General features: G+C 44.1%; 1 long non-coding RNA gene across 1 annotated transcript; it reads right to left on the bottom strand.

Annotated features, from left to right (window-relative positions):
* Positions 1-1,851: 1,851 nt before the first annotated feature.
* LOC147355229 (uncharacterized) lies at positions 1,852-3,894 on the bottom strand. The gene is made up of 2 exons (XR_015143958.1): positions 3,595-3,894; positions 1,852-2,273 (listed from the first exon to the last, which is right to left on the bottom strand). It is a non-coding gene; the product is annotated as an uncharacterized LOC147355229 (long non-coding RNA).
* Between the last annotated feature and the right edge of the window lie 9,186 nt (positions 3,895-13,080).

Here is a 13,080-nt window from a genome sequence, read left to right as displayed (position 1 = left end):
AGATTTTCTAGACAGGAATATTGAAGTATATAGCCATTCCCTTCTCCAGGGGAACTTCCTGACCCAGGGATCGGACCCTGGTCTCCTGCATTGCAGGCAGATTCTTTACCATCTGAGCCATCGGGGAAGTCCTAGATCTGTCTCTAAACCTTTATAAAGAAGTTACAGGTTTCGTGTTGTATGTTCTAGAAATATGTGCACTTTCATCTGACACTTGATGACTCACAGTTAAGGACATCTTTCCTGTTGACTCAGGCCACCACATCTAGTCTCAGTAGGAGTTGTTGTTTGTTGTTTAGTCACTAAGTCATGTGCAACTCTTAGAGACCCCACGGACTGTAGCCTTCCAGGCTCTGCTGTCCGTAGAACTTCCCAAGCAAGAATATAGGAGTGGGTTGCTATTTTCTTCTCTAGGGGATCCTTCTAACTCAGGGATCAAACCTGAGCCTCCTGCATGGGCAAGCAGATTCTTTACCACTGAGCCTCCTGGGGAGCCTTGTGAAAGAAAACCCAGTGTTGCCTCTGAGCTAACCTTACAGATCTATGAAGTGGTGCTGAGTGTCCTAGATTCATCTCTCTTATGTGGCCAGGAAAGCCCCCAATAGGACTATTTCCAGGGAACAAACTACCCAGTCTTTCACGCACTGGATCTCCTCCCCTCGGTCCACTGTTACACCTGATGAAGAGTTACCCTGCTGTTTCTAGGTGTAGGAATCCCCCACAACAGTCCCTTTACCCTCATCTCACTAGGAATGCTGGTTCCATTTATTTAGAGTGTGTTTGTGTTAGGATGGCCCTGCCACACGATCGGAAACTGAGCAGTGTTTCCAGGAAGCAGATGAAATGTACTTCGACCAGTTTGACATCTGTTTGCAATAACAGATATTCATAGGGTTGTCATCTCACTTCTGAATAATTAGAGGATCTATGCATGTCATAGGCTTCCCTGGTGGCTCAGTGGTAAAGAATCCGTCTACAATGAAGGAGACGCGGGTTCAGTCCCTGAGTTGGGAAGATCCCCTGGAGAAGGAAACGGCAATCCACTCCAGTATTCATGCCTGGGAAATCCCATCGACAGAGGAGTCTGGCAGGCTACAGTCCATGGGGTCACAAGAGTCGGACACAATTTAGCGACTAAACCACCACCATTATAACCATGCATGTTATAATAATCAGCATCTGTTTTATAGTTTTAAAACCCAACGACACCCAGAGTCATGGTGGAGGAACAGAAAAAGTAGGTAAGTTGGAGGTAAGTTCCGTTTAAAAGCCCCAGACAGTCTAGACAACTAAGCTTCTCTGTTTCCACTGTGGATGCTGAAGGCCTCAATTCTCTGCTTCCTGCCCACACTCCAAGGCCACACAGAAGAAAGCCAAGACAGATAGACACACTGGCCCTGGGTCGTTCGTGGCTCAGGACCAAACGTCCTGGGCAGCGGTTTTCGGTCTGTGTCTCCATCCTTAGGCTCCTTGCAGGAACCTAGTGTGGACAAAGGATAGCTGCTGTAAAAGAAATAAGCTGCAGGCAGAATACACTTAAAGGAAGGGAGGTCCCTGGCAATCCTAGACGAAATTTGCCACGTTAGAAATGGAGCTATAAATGAACATCTTAAAAGTACAGGAAAATAAGACCAGGAGAAACTGAGGTCCCATTTTGCATTTCTATCCAGTCGTTTTGAGACTCCGTTGTGCTCCAGATGATGGCTCAGACACATGTGGCAAACCACACACACGTGGTTATGAACAGATAGAAAAACAGGATTAGAAAAGACAGAATGTATGAGTGTCATGTATCTGACCCATTGACCCTAGGAGTTCAAGCCCCAGGAAAGAACTACAGGCAAACTCTGATAGAGGGATTTACATGTTTTATTCTGAGACATTGAGGTACTAGCAGCACAGGTCGGTCTCGAGGTAAGAAATAGAGTCAGGGAGCTACCCCGCTCCCTGCTCCCACTTCGAGAGATTGGCAGTTTGGGAAACAGAGGGGTGGCACTCCTGGTGTGGGCAACATAGAAGGTGGCAGCAGTGGCGAGAGGGCTGGGCAGTGAGTCCCTTGTAAGTAGCTCCACAGAGAAAACATCCCGGAGAGAGACTGGCGTGCAGTGATCAGAACTGAGCGGGTTTATAAACACACCAGTGACAAGTCCCTGTGGCAAAATAGCGCTTTTTGAGAGCCGCTGGAGGTCTGCTTTCATGCAGGAGATGGGGAGCATCAGTCGAGTTGGAGTCAGTCCCACCAAAGAATGCTTGGTTCCCACAGACTGCCGAGACTCGAGGAAATATAGATTGGACAACAAATTAACATTTATTAAAGACTCACTAAATAACGAAATGGACCAGGACTCTATGGTCCTAGCCCCCCATGTCCTCTGCCCACCTTTTGTCTTTGAAAATATCTTTAGCCAAAGAATAAGCATAATCAGAGAAGTGAGAAAAACAGTCAGAAGCAAAGAAAAATAGTCAAAGGAGACCAAATAATAACAATGCAGTCAGTAAACAAAATCAAGGGCTTGCAGTTCCTTCTCAGGGGCTATAGCTAAGATTCAGAGTCATATCCTATGAGCTATTTTGCAGGTACTGAAACACCCACCAGGTGGAAAAAAGTGAACTACATTATGACCAGACTATAGCCATGACATAAGCTGCCACAGTTTCAAGAACTGGCCTCAAGGAAAGGGGAACAAACAGACCCTGGAACTGAAGATTAACTGTACCTAAAACAATCAAGACGACACTGATCAGACCACAGATGACCAATTTCAAGACGACTGTTAGAGCTGGCTGTGCTGTTTCTGCATGTAGACTCCCCCACCCCCAACTATAAAAGCTCTTGCCCCCGATTGTCAGTAGTGGGGTGGGGGATCGGGTCAGCCTTTGGACAGGTGTCCACCCTTCCCAGGGCTCAGATGGTAAAGAATCCTCCTGCAGTGCAGGAGATGCAGGTTCAATCCCTGGGTTGGGAAGATTCCCCTGGAGGAGGACATGGCAGCCCACTACTGTATTCTTGCTTGGAGAGCCCCATGGACAGCAGAGCCTGGCAGTCTATAATCCGTGAGGTCGCAAAGAATGGGACATGACTGAGTGACTGAGCACACACACTACCCTTCCCACTCATTGCTGGCATCCAAAGTGAAGCAAACTTTCCTTTCTACCAACCTGGCCTCTTTATTGGCTTTTGAGCCAGGCTCCACTTTCAGTTACAATACCAGTCCCTAAAGCTGGGTTCTGTCAGGGGAATGGTGTGTCTAAGACTCAGTAATGTCTCACTAAACACTGAATGAATGAATGAAAAGATTCAGATAATAAAGCACAGTCCCTAGACCAGTGGTTCTCAGACTCTGGCCCTGGACCAGCAGCTACCACTTCACTTGGGAATTTATTAGAAGCACAGTTCTTCAACTGTGCTTCAACCCAGCCCTCCCTCCAGATAATCTGATGCGTGTTTATGTTTGAGAACCATTGCCCTGATGGACAAACCCTCAAAAGAACTAGGCAGTCCAGGGAGAGAGGAAAAATGCCAAAAGAGGAAGGAAAGGAAAGAAAAAAGTTGTATGAAGACTCAAAAACATATTATGCAAAGTCATTCTGTACCTTTTCTCCCTTTATGAGTGTTCTTTTTCCTCCTCGACATTTAATCTGTTGGATTAGAACAGATAGAACAGGTTAATACACATATCTAGCCAGCCAGTCACCCAGCCCTCTGGATCCAAGCCCCTTTCTCAAAGCAAGGTCATGCTGTATAAATACTGGGGAAAGGAAAAATTTGAGAGAGACTGCAATTCACAGTCCATGAAATGAAAACCAGGAGCCCTTGTGGCTGGGTGTGGAGGGACTGAGGAAAATTGCAGGAAGAACTCAAAGCTTCCTCGGGCCAGCACCAGTTCTGTGCCCATAAACACACCTTTTATGGTAAAATCACACTGGTTTCCAAAAAGCAGTCCTCAGGTTCCCATGGCCACATAATGTGTATTGCAGCCAAAAATTATAAGCCAGAAACTTTGGTGAGAAGCCTGGAATGGATTCTGAAACTAAAAAGATGAATAGATACAAAGTGCTGTAACACATAGAAGAAAATCAAATATTTTTCTAAGAACGAACATGTTGTTTCTCTAAATATAACACACCCCAATTATTTCCCCTCAGGAAATCTTTAGTGAAGAAGGCATCATTTTGCAGTTCTCTGGGGGATGAAAACAACCTTGATTGAGGTCATCACCAGCTCAAAGGCAAGCTTCTTTGCTTTATCTTTGCACTAATTGCTTAGGATATAGAAATAACCAGACAATAGAGCTGATGACAGGAAATCTGCACTTGAATTCAGTTGAGCTGAGGAATCTACAAACAAAATACTCTTATCTCAGTGAGGTGCTTTTGGCAAGTGCTGTGGATGTCTGTATCCCCTCAAAATTCACATGTTGAGACTCTGATGACCACTCTGATGGTGTCTAGGCCTTCGGGAGGTCATGAAATCATGAAAGTGAAGCCATCTTGGTGGAATTAGTGCCCTTAGAAGAAGAGACAGGGGCTTCCCTGGTGGTCCAGTGGCTAAGACTCCGCAGTCCTGATGTAGGGGGCCCGGGTTCAATCCCTGGTCAGGGAACTAGATCCCACATGCTATAACTAAGATCTGACACAGCCAAGTAAATAAAACAAAATAAAATAAAGAGACAGAAGAATTTGCTTCCTGCCTCTGCTCTGTGTTGTATGAGGACACAGCAAGAAGACGGCCACCTGCCAACCAGGAAGAGGGCTCTCAGTCAGAGTCCCAGCATGCTGGCACCCTGATCCCAGACTTCCCAGCCTGCAGCACTGTGACAAAGAAATGTGTGTTGTTTTAGTCGCCCAGTCTGTGATAATTTGTGATAGTAGCCTGGACTAAGACACCAAGAAATTTTATTTTGCTCAATTTCCTCATCTGAAAAACTGGGATTATTGTATCTAGTTCAAGGGTTGTGCTAAGAGTCAAATTACATATTACATGTATGTAAAGCACTTAGCACCATGCTTCATACACAGAAGAAGTCATGGCTTACTCACCTGCTCCCTTTTTCTAGCAAGGATGATGCTGATGACTGAGCATTCTCTAAGGAGGCTGCAAGAAAACAGCAGTGGGTAAAACACTGATCAGCACTTAGTTTCAGATTCAACAGTCATTAGTCTTACTGAGTTATTAATATAGCAAATTATTCAGAATTTGACTATTTCCTTCTACACTTAGCAAAGGACTTAAAGATAATCAGGTACGTCCTGCTGGTTATTTTGGATTCAAATCTTTGGTAATTTTTGCTTTATTCAAAATCAGTCTGTGGTAACCACGTGAGGCTACAGTCGATGTTCTTTAGCAATGTGATGGCCATGGGCAGGGGGCACTTGTTATACATGGTCTTGTGTGTAGATCATACCTGGACAGACTTCCCCTCAGGTAAATTGACATCTTCAGGCTGCTTAGACCCCTGGCAACATTACCAGAACAATAATGAATGATGTCAGTAGACATATAATAGATTAATGTTCATTTTACTCTTCTTAATAATAGCTTTCCTTAGGGTTGCTGTAAAGGTTAGATGAATTAATAAATAAAAGCCCTTAGCATATCAAAAAGGAGTTACCAGGACACTATACCAGGACACTATACCAGGACACTATAGTGGGGGAAAAAAAAAAAAAAGACCTTAGGAATGTTTACTTATCATGGCCAGAAAGAGATTCGAGTTGATCACACCCATCTGCTCAGAACTCAGGGGAGCGGTCACCAGTTGCTGGACGGTTTTAGATGTCCCTTCTCCAGGCAGGTGTCTCCCTACTATAGAAACACTTGTAAGGGGTTTATGAGAGCCTGCAGTGCCTGTTGCCGTGTCTTTAGGCTCCTATATTAGTCTTTTGTTTTTTTTTATTTAAAGTCTTTTTGGAGTAGCTACTCTGTGGCAGTCACTGTCAAGTCTCTTTGGACATAGTCATGGAGGAGAGTCAGTGGTGCCACCATCAAGAGGAGTATGGGATCCCACTGTCCAGGCCAGACTCTATTTTGGAGCTTTCACCCTTTCGGTTCTCCACCTCTTTCCCAGCCACCACCTCAGGACCTGCCCAAACCTAACAGATACATCTGGCTTCAGATCTAAATTCTTCCCATCCTGTCTTGCCCCAACACAGTCAAGCTGATCCCACCTACACACAGCCTCAAACACGACAATCCTAATCAGGCCAAATTTGTCATCTGCCAAGTGACTGAGCTAGAGTGCTTTGATTAGTTTTATAGATTATTCATTTTAGTTTGATGAATAATTCAACTGCCAACCTGTCATAAATTTCAAACCAAACAGGGGCTTATTTTTATGTATTCATTTATTGGACCTTGGGGGAAAGACATTGTCCTTTTCCTTAAGGGAAAAAAAAAAATCTTTCAAAATGAGTTGAATTTTAACTAACATGTAAATAACCTTCCCTCTAAAATATATTAATTTTTAAATAAATAAAACATTTAAAAGATGAGCATGGAATTTCAGCAGCTAAAGGTTTTAACTGCCTGAGAAGCTGAGTGAATCTAAGTTCATCACTAAACATTTCTATCATTTTTATAAGTTTTCACAGAGAACACAATTCAAGATTAAAATGTATATTTTCTGCTTCAGCATTATGTCAAGATAGATACTCTCACAGGCTTTTGTATTTTAAATCTAGACCCAGAATAAATAAGGACAAATAGAGAATCCACTGTTTGCAACTTCTCTAAAATGAAACATCTCTCAAATTTAAATTTTCCATAAATGGATATAAGTTCATATGAGGTGAATATAAGAAATAACAAATATTAAAAAGAAAAAGGAGACATTTTAGAATTAGAATCCAAACATATATTTAGTATGCACTATACAAATAATGTTTAAAAGACAGCAAAGTGAGTAGGCAATAAGAAAAGATTAAAATGATTGAGTGCATATTTATTTATTTATTTATTTTTTTTTTTTTAGGCAGCGCACCACGTATGGGGCTGCAGGACCAAGAGACACCCGGGTAGATGCTTCCAGAAGCCCCACGCAGGTCTGAGTGCATATTTAAAAGAAATTTTAAAATGCCATTTAGAGATGGCATTAATTTTAATTTAATAGAAATTAAAATTCAGTGGATACAATTTTGAACCCTGGGCCCAACAATGTAGCTTATACTGAATAAAATCATCTACCAAAAAATGACTTTGAAGTTGGAGAAACATATAAGCAATCCTTGGAAGATGGCTTCCCAGGTGGTACTAGTGGATTGGAGAAGTTGGAATCCTTAGAAAGGGAAGTACACGGGGTACCCGAGTGACCTCAGATCTTCCAGATTGTGGCCAGGGTGACAAGGGCTCCAGAAAAAGGCACAAGTCTTACAGGCTTGGACAGACATGGAGTCAGTGATGCCAAAGGAGCTGGGCTTTGAGGAGAGGGGGTTCTCAGACAGGCTGCACTTAAATCTACATTCACACTTCCCTCAAACTGTTGGTCAGCTTTCCACTGTGGATGTACAGAGCAGACCTGAAGAAAAGCAGGAAGCTGAATGCTGTCCGGGTTAAGGATAAAGGCCTGGTGCTCAATGGAGTCCAGGGGGCTGTGAACCAGAGGTCAAGGAAAAGTACAAAAATGGTGTTGCTGGCTCCCCGCCTCCCCCGAGAGCCCAGACACACCACCGGGCTTTGGAGGGGGACCTCCACCTGATCTCAGGGAAGCAGCAGTGAGTGGTGGCTTGAACCAAGATCTTAGTTCTCTGCCCAAGAACTGAACCTGTGTAGACTGGATGAAAGGGGCTTCCCAGGTGGCGCTAGTGGTAAAGAACCTGTCTGCCAATGCAGGAGTCACAAGGGACACAGGTTAGATCCTGGGTGGGGAAGATCACTTGGAGGACGGCAGGGCAACCCACTCCAGTTTCTTCATGGAGAATCCCATGGACAGAGGAGCCTGGTGGGCTACAGTCCATAGGCGAAGAGAGTCAGACACGATTGAAGCGATTTTGCGTGCACCACTCACAACATGGATGAAGGCCAGGAATCCTAGCCACTAGTCCACCAGGGGCTATGAACTTGAAGCCAGGAAAAGTGGAAAAATGGTGCTATGGGCACCCTTCTCCCCATCCACAGCCTAGAAACAGCCCTGGGCTTTGGAGGGGGACCTCCATCCAGGGGTCAAGTTGCTGCTGTGCTGCGAGGGCTGCTATGTTCATCCCCACAACAGGCAGTGAAGCCTGGGCTCAGGCTCCCTGGGGATCATAGTGCACCCTCCTGGGCACTCAGCCTGGGTTAGGAGAGGCCTGTTTCTCCATCAACCATCAGCAACTATGCAGACAGAAACTCTTCACCTCATTACAGAGGACACTTTTGGATCTTTCCTGTACTCCTTTCTCCAAGATGGAGCTAGCTGTCACCTCCTCCTGATTTATTCTTGCTCTTTATGTCTCTCCTTCCCTCTCTCGTTTCCAATATTTTACTTATTCCGTGATATTGTCATTTGTCACTAGTGCGATGCTGTTTTTGTTTGCAGGCAGCAGGAAACCTAAAACTCGATTCAAGCTACAAAATTCTACAAAAAAAGTCAATCTACAAAAGAGGAATTGTCTTGGCTGGGATTGCCAGAACATCCAGGGTAGAGCCAGCCATTGGTCTGCTGGGTCACGTCTGGCCATGTTTCTGTTTTCTTATCCTGGCCTTGCCTCTGTCAACAGCTGACCTCCTCAGGCTGATCACCAAGTGGGTGGCTTCCTGTAACAATAGACCTTCCATGACCCCTCTTTTACCTCTAGGTGTAAAAAAAAAAGTTATAAGCATGGCACCAAACAAGATTTCTGAGCCTCATGCAGAAGGCAATCAGTATAGTTAAAATGGTGCCATATAGGGTTACACCCTCATTGCTGAACCAATACCTGAAGTAAATGACTTTCAATTGTCCCTGGAGCTGCATGTGATAGCACTCCCATACAAACCCTTAATCTTCTGGCTGCTACACGGTGGGAAACAGACTGGTATTGGGAGACAAACAAAACATCCATTTTAACCACCGTCTATTGCCCCATAAAACCATGAGTGCCTGTAAGAGAAACAGTCCTGACATACCTCTGTGCCTTCAGATGCTGCCTACTGGCTGGCATAAAATCAAGATTGGATATTTGTCTGAATGAATGAGCAAATAAAATAATAGTTGATCACCTCAAACATGTATTTGTCACCAACCATTCCTGTAATTCTTAAAGCATATTGTAGTTGTGACAGTATTTGCACACCACCTCATTTTCAACCCCATCCTGCGTGGATGTAATTTTTACCTATTGCTTGCTGGGTCTTTCACTTGATTTCAACACATTACCGATTATTTTTAGAGCTGCTATTAACACAGACTTCAATTGCTGTCCTGTTTTTTCCCCTTGAGCAGTGAAGCAGTTGCTATGGAAACAGAATCCAATACCTCTGTCTCGAGCTTCACATCAGTGCAGTTTGATGAGAGAGACTCACACACCACCTCCTACCTCTTTTTTTTTAATTTTTTTATAAATCTGAAGATATATTACTTCCCAAAGATGCAAATCATTACTGGGGTGAGGCACCCTTGATGAAATGTGGGTTTGACAGCTTGTCCCAGAAGATGTATCAGAGCTCTCATCTGGAAATAATTCCTTAATCAGAGTTAGAGAAAGGTTTGAATGCTTGACTTGACAGAAAAAAAAAAAAATTTGAAATCATGAGGTAGATTTCATATAAAGATGGGAGGAGGATCATTTTAATTGACAGCATGCAATCAGCACAAAGTCACAAAGTCACAGACCCACAACCTTTGCAGAGAACTATGTCTGGTGATTATATGGCTGAAGCATCTTTCCTCCCAACTCCACCTACGAGTGGAATGAGATTTGAAATCTGATCCAAGTGGGCTGCTGGGGAAGGGAGGAGTAGGGTCCTAAGCCTCTCTGGGAGGGCCAGGTTTCATCAGCCAAGGAAGGGTGAGGGCCATTCTCAGGAGGAAGCTTGAGCTCCTCTGCTCAAAGCAGCTATGGGAGGGCACACCAGCTACAGGAACTCTGTGGGAACCAACTGCCTCAACTGCATACAAGAAGAAACGATTCTTCACCAAGTCCTAAACTCTCAGAAGGAATAAATTTTCCAAGACAAAGCTTTGACCTTGTCAGCACTCCAGAATCTTTTATGTGATAGCTGGATGGGCTGTGATGGAATTTTCTATCCTGCAGTGAGATGTTTGCACAGAGTCTATCTCTGTGAATGAATCTCTGAGAGAACCTGGATTAACCCAAGGACGTGATCTAGAAGAAACCAGGATGGGGTGGATGCAGGGGACAAAGGGGAGCAGGGGAAATGTAACAGGAGGGAAAGAGGCAAGGCGCAACTTTTGAAAGAATGACATAGCCCAAGGACACAACATAAACCAAGTAGAATCAAATGGGACTAAGATGGCAGATAAGACTAGGCCTTGATCCTCAGTCAGCAAGTGAAATAACACACCCAGAGGTGCCGTGACAGTTCCAAGGCACTGTTAAAAGACCAAGGAGTGGATAGTGGCCCAAATCCTGGAAATCTCTGCCCCTTCCCGAAAATAGGTGGAATAGTCCTCCCACTCATTAGCATATGAAATTACCCAGCCTATAAGGACTAACCATGACACATTCCGAGACTGCTGTGCACTTGCCCTCTGTGATGGCCCACACTCGGTCTGTGGAGTGTGCTTCTCTCTGAATCTGAATAAATCCACTTTGTACCTATCACTTTGTCTCTCACTGAATTCTTTCTGTGATAAGACATCAAGAACCTGAGCTTCACTAGGTCCTGAAACCAGGTACTGTGGATTTTGGCTGGATTTGAGTCCCACCCACATGGCTTCAAGTCCAAAGCTGGGTTTTGGCTGGGTTCAAGTCCCAATCTGTGGCAAATGGTTTCAGAAGGATGACAATATGAGAGTCTCCTGTACCATTGGGTACCAAAAGCGTAGGATCTAGCCAGAAGACAAGCCACAGCCGAGTCATAATGAGGGTATTGAGATACAGGCTAACAAGCAGCTCAGGGATCAGACACCAGCCAAAAAGGTGTGTGTCCAGACCAGAACAGAATCAATAGACCAGTAGCAGGAAAGGAGAAAATATAGAAGATGAAGCCAGGCTGAGGACAACAGACAGATCTCACCCTGATTCTTCTGCGAAATCTGGTCGATTTTGTTGCAGGATCTTTTACTTAATAAAGTGATGTTTTGGTTTGGGGGGGTTTTAAAGTTTCTTATTTTTTTTCCTAAGTCTTTTTTGAATTTATTACAGTACTGCTTTTGTTTTATGTTTTGACTCTTTGGCCCCAAGGCATTTGGACTCTTAGCTCCCCTACCAGGGATTGAACCTGTTCCTTCTGCACTGGAAGGCAAAGTCTTGACCACTGGAACACCAGGGAGGTCCCAAGTGCAATGTTTTTAAACTGAAGGCAAAGTCTTGACCACTGGAACACCAGGGAGGTCCCAAGTGCAATGTTTTTAAACTGAACAAGCTAAATATCAGTTTTTATATTTGTTTTCTTTTCGATTATCTTCTTGTTTGGTTTATAATCCCGACCTTATCAAGAAGAGACTTTAAAGATAACACTTAGTATATTTGCTCTTGACCTATGTTTTTTCTGCCTCAAGAAAAAGAAGATTATCCATGAGCTGGACTGAGACTGATTCTCCCAAGTGCCTTTGTTTTGTTCTTTGCTGTGTTAACCCTCGCCCTAACCCTAAACCCATCCCAGCTGCTCCCAAGGAACATTCAGTTCCTAGTCGCTTTTCTAGGAGAGAAGCAGGTCAATATTATTAGTGGAGCATGTTCTACATACCACCCGATTTGGAAATACTTTTTGTCCAGACGTGCACAGGCTTCCTAACTTTGAATACTCCACAACAAAGCCAGACCACACTTCACCCACGTCTACCTAGGACTAAGGAGTATTGAAGGTTGCCAGGTTCTCTGCAGGTACTAGTTGGGGATTTTTTCTTGCCTTCTTCATAGCAGGCCCATTTCCAAGGTACCCATTACAGATCATGCTTTCACTTGATTTGCTTTGGACAAAATTCCAAATTCCAAAATTGGACCTGCTCCTCCTCTGCTTCTTACCACTTAAACCTGCCCGCATGCCTGCACCCACTGCATTCAGTTTCTCCATCTTCATTCCCACCTATTCTTGTTTTAAGAGTTCTACTGTATTCCCCATGGTCACTCCACTCTAGGATGGCTAGGATGTTCAGTCTGGATGGACTGAGAGGGTTTTTTTATATCCCAGGAGAGCTCAGAACAAGGCCGAGGCCACTGTAAGAACACTGGCTTTTACTCTAGAGAAATAGCCACTGGAGAGTTTTCAGCTGAGAAGTGGATTTAGTCTAAAAATGATGCAATAGGATCACTCTGGGGATGGTTTTGTTTTTAATCTGTGAGATAAATGTTATTAGCATTCCCTTTTTATGAATGAAGAACTTGCTGTGCAGATCGCTTAAATGATGTGTGAATGTGGTTGTCATTAGCTGAGAGGGACCCATCTAGGAGGTGAACATATCTGAAGCAATATGAGGGGTTTACTTTTCTACTTTCCAAGGCCCAGAGACCACTAACTGCCCACCTGTCTAGGCTCAGTACACCTGTGCTTTCATGGTACACAATTCTTTCTGCAAGGGTTACATCAGATACTTCAGGTTGACACCAGGACTCCCACTGCTTGGTCTTGCTCTGAAAACAGGGGTATGCTGGAAAATATTTCCCAGTCCCTTGGGGCTGGGGGTAATAGCGTTTTTTGAGTATTTGCTGATTTCTGTGGTTGGTGTAAATATTCAAATTCTAGCTCAAACAATGTGATTTTACTGAATATGGAGTTTGGGAGAGAAGTACAGTCTCCTGTCAGCTGAAGTTTACCCTTCACTTGAGCCTTTATGATAATTTTAAAGGGTTAGTGACAATCTGCCTTTCTATCTAGTATTTGCACCCCTGAGCCGTGCTTAGTCACTTAGTCATGTCCAACTCTTTGTGACCCCTTGGACTGTAGCCTGCCAGGCTTCTCTGTTAGTGGGATTTTCCAGGGAAGAATACTAGAATGGGTTG

Source organism: Bos grunniens, chromosome 17 (genome assembly GCF_055505025.1).
Source record: "Bos grunniens cultivar Pamir isolate PY7600 chromosome 17, Bosgru_T2T1.0, whole genome shotgun sequence".
NCBI lineage: Eukaryota > Metazoa > Chordata > Mammalia > Artiodactyla > Bovidae > Bos > Bos grunniens.
Note: the sequence above shows the minus strand (reverse complement) of the source record. Positions and strands in the feature narration are given on the sequence as shown.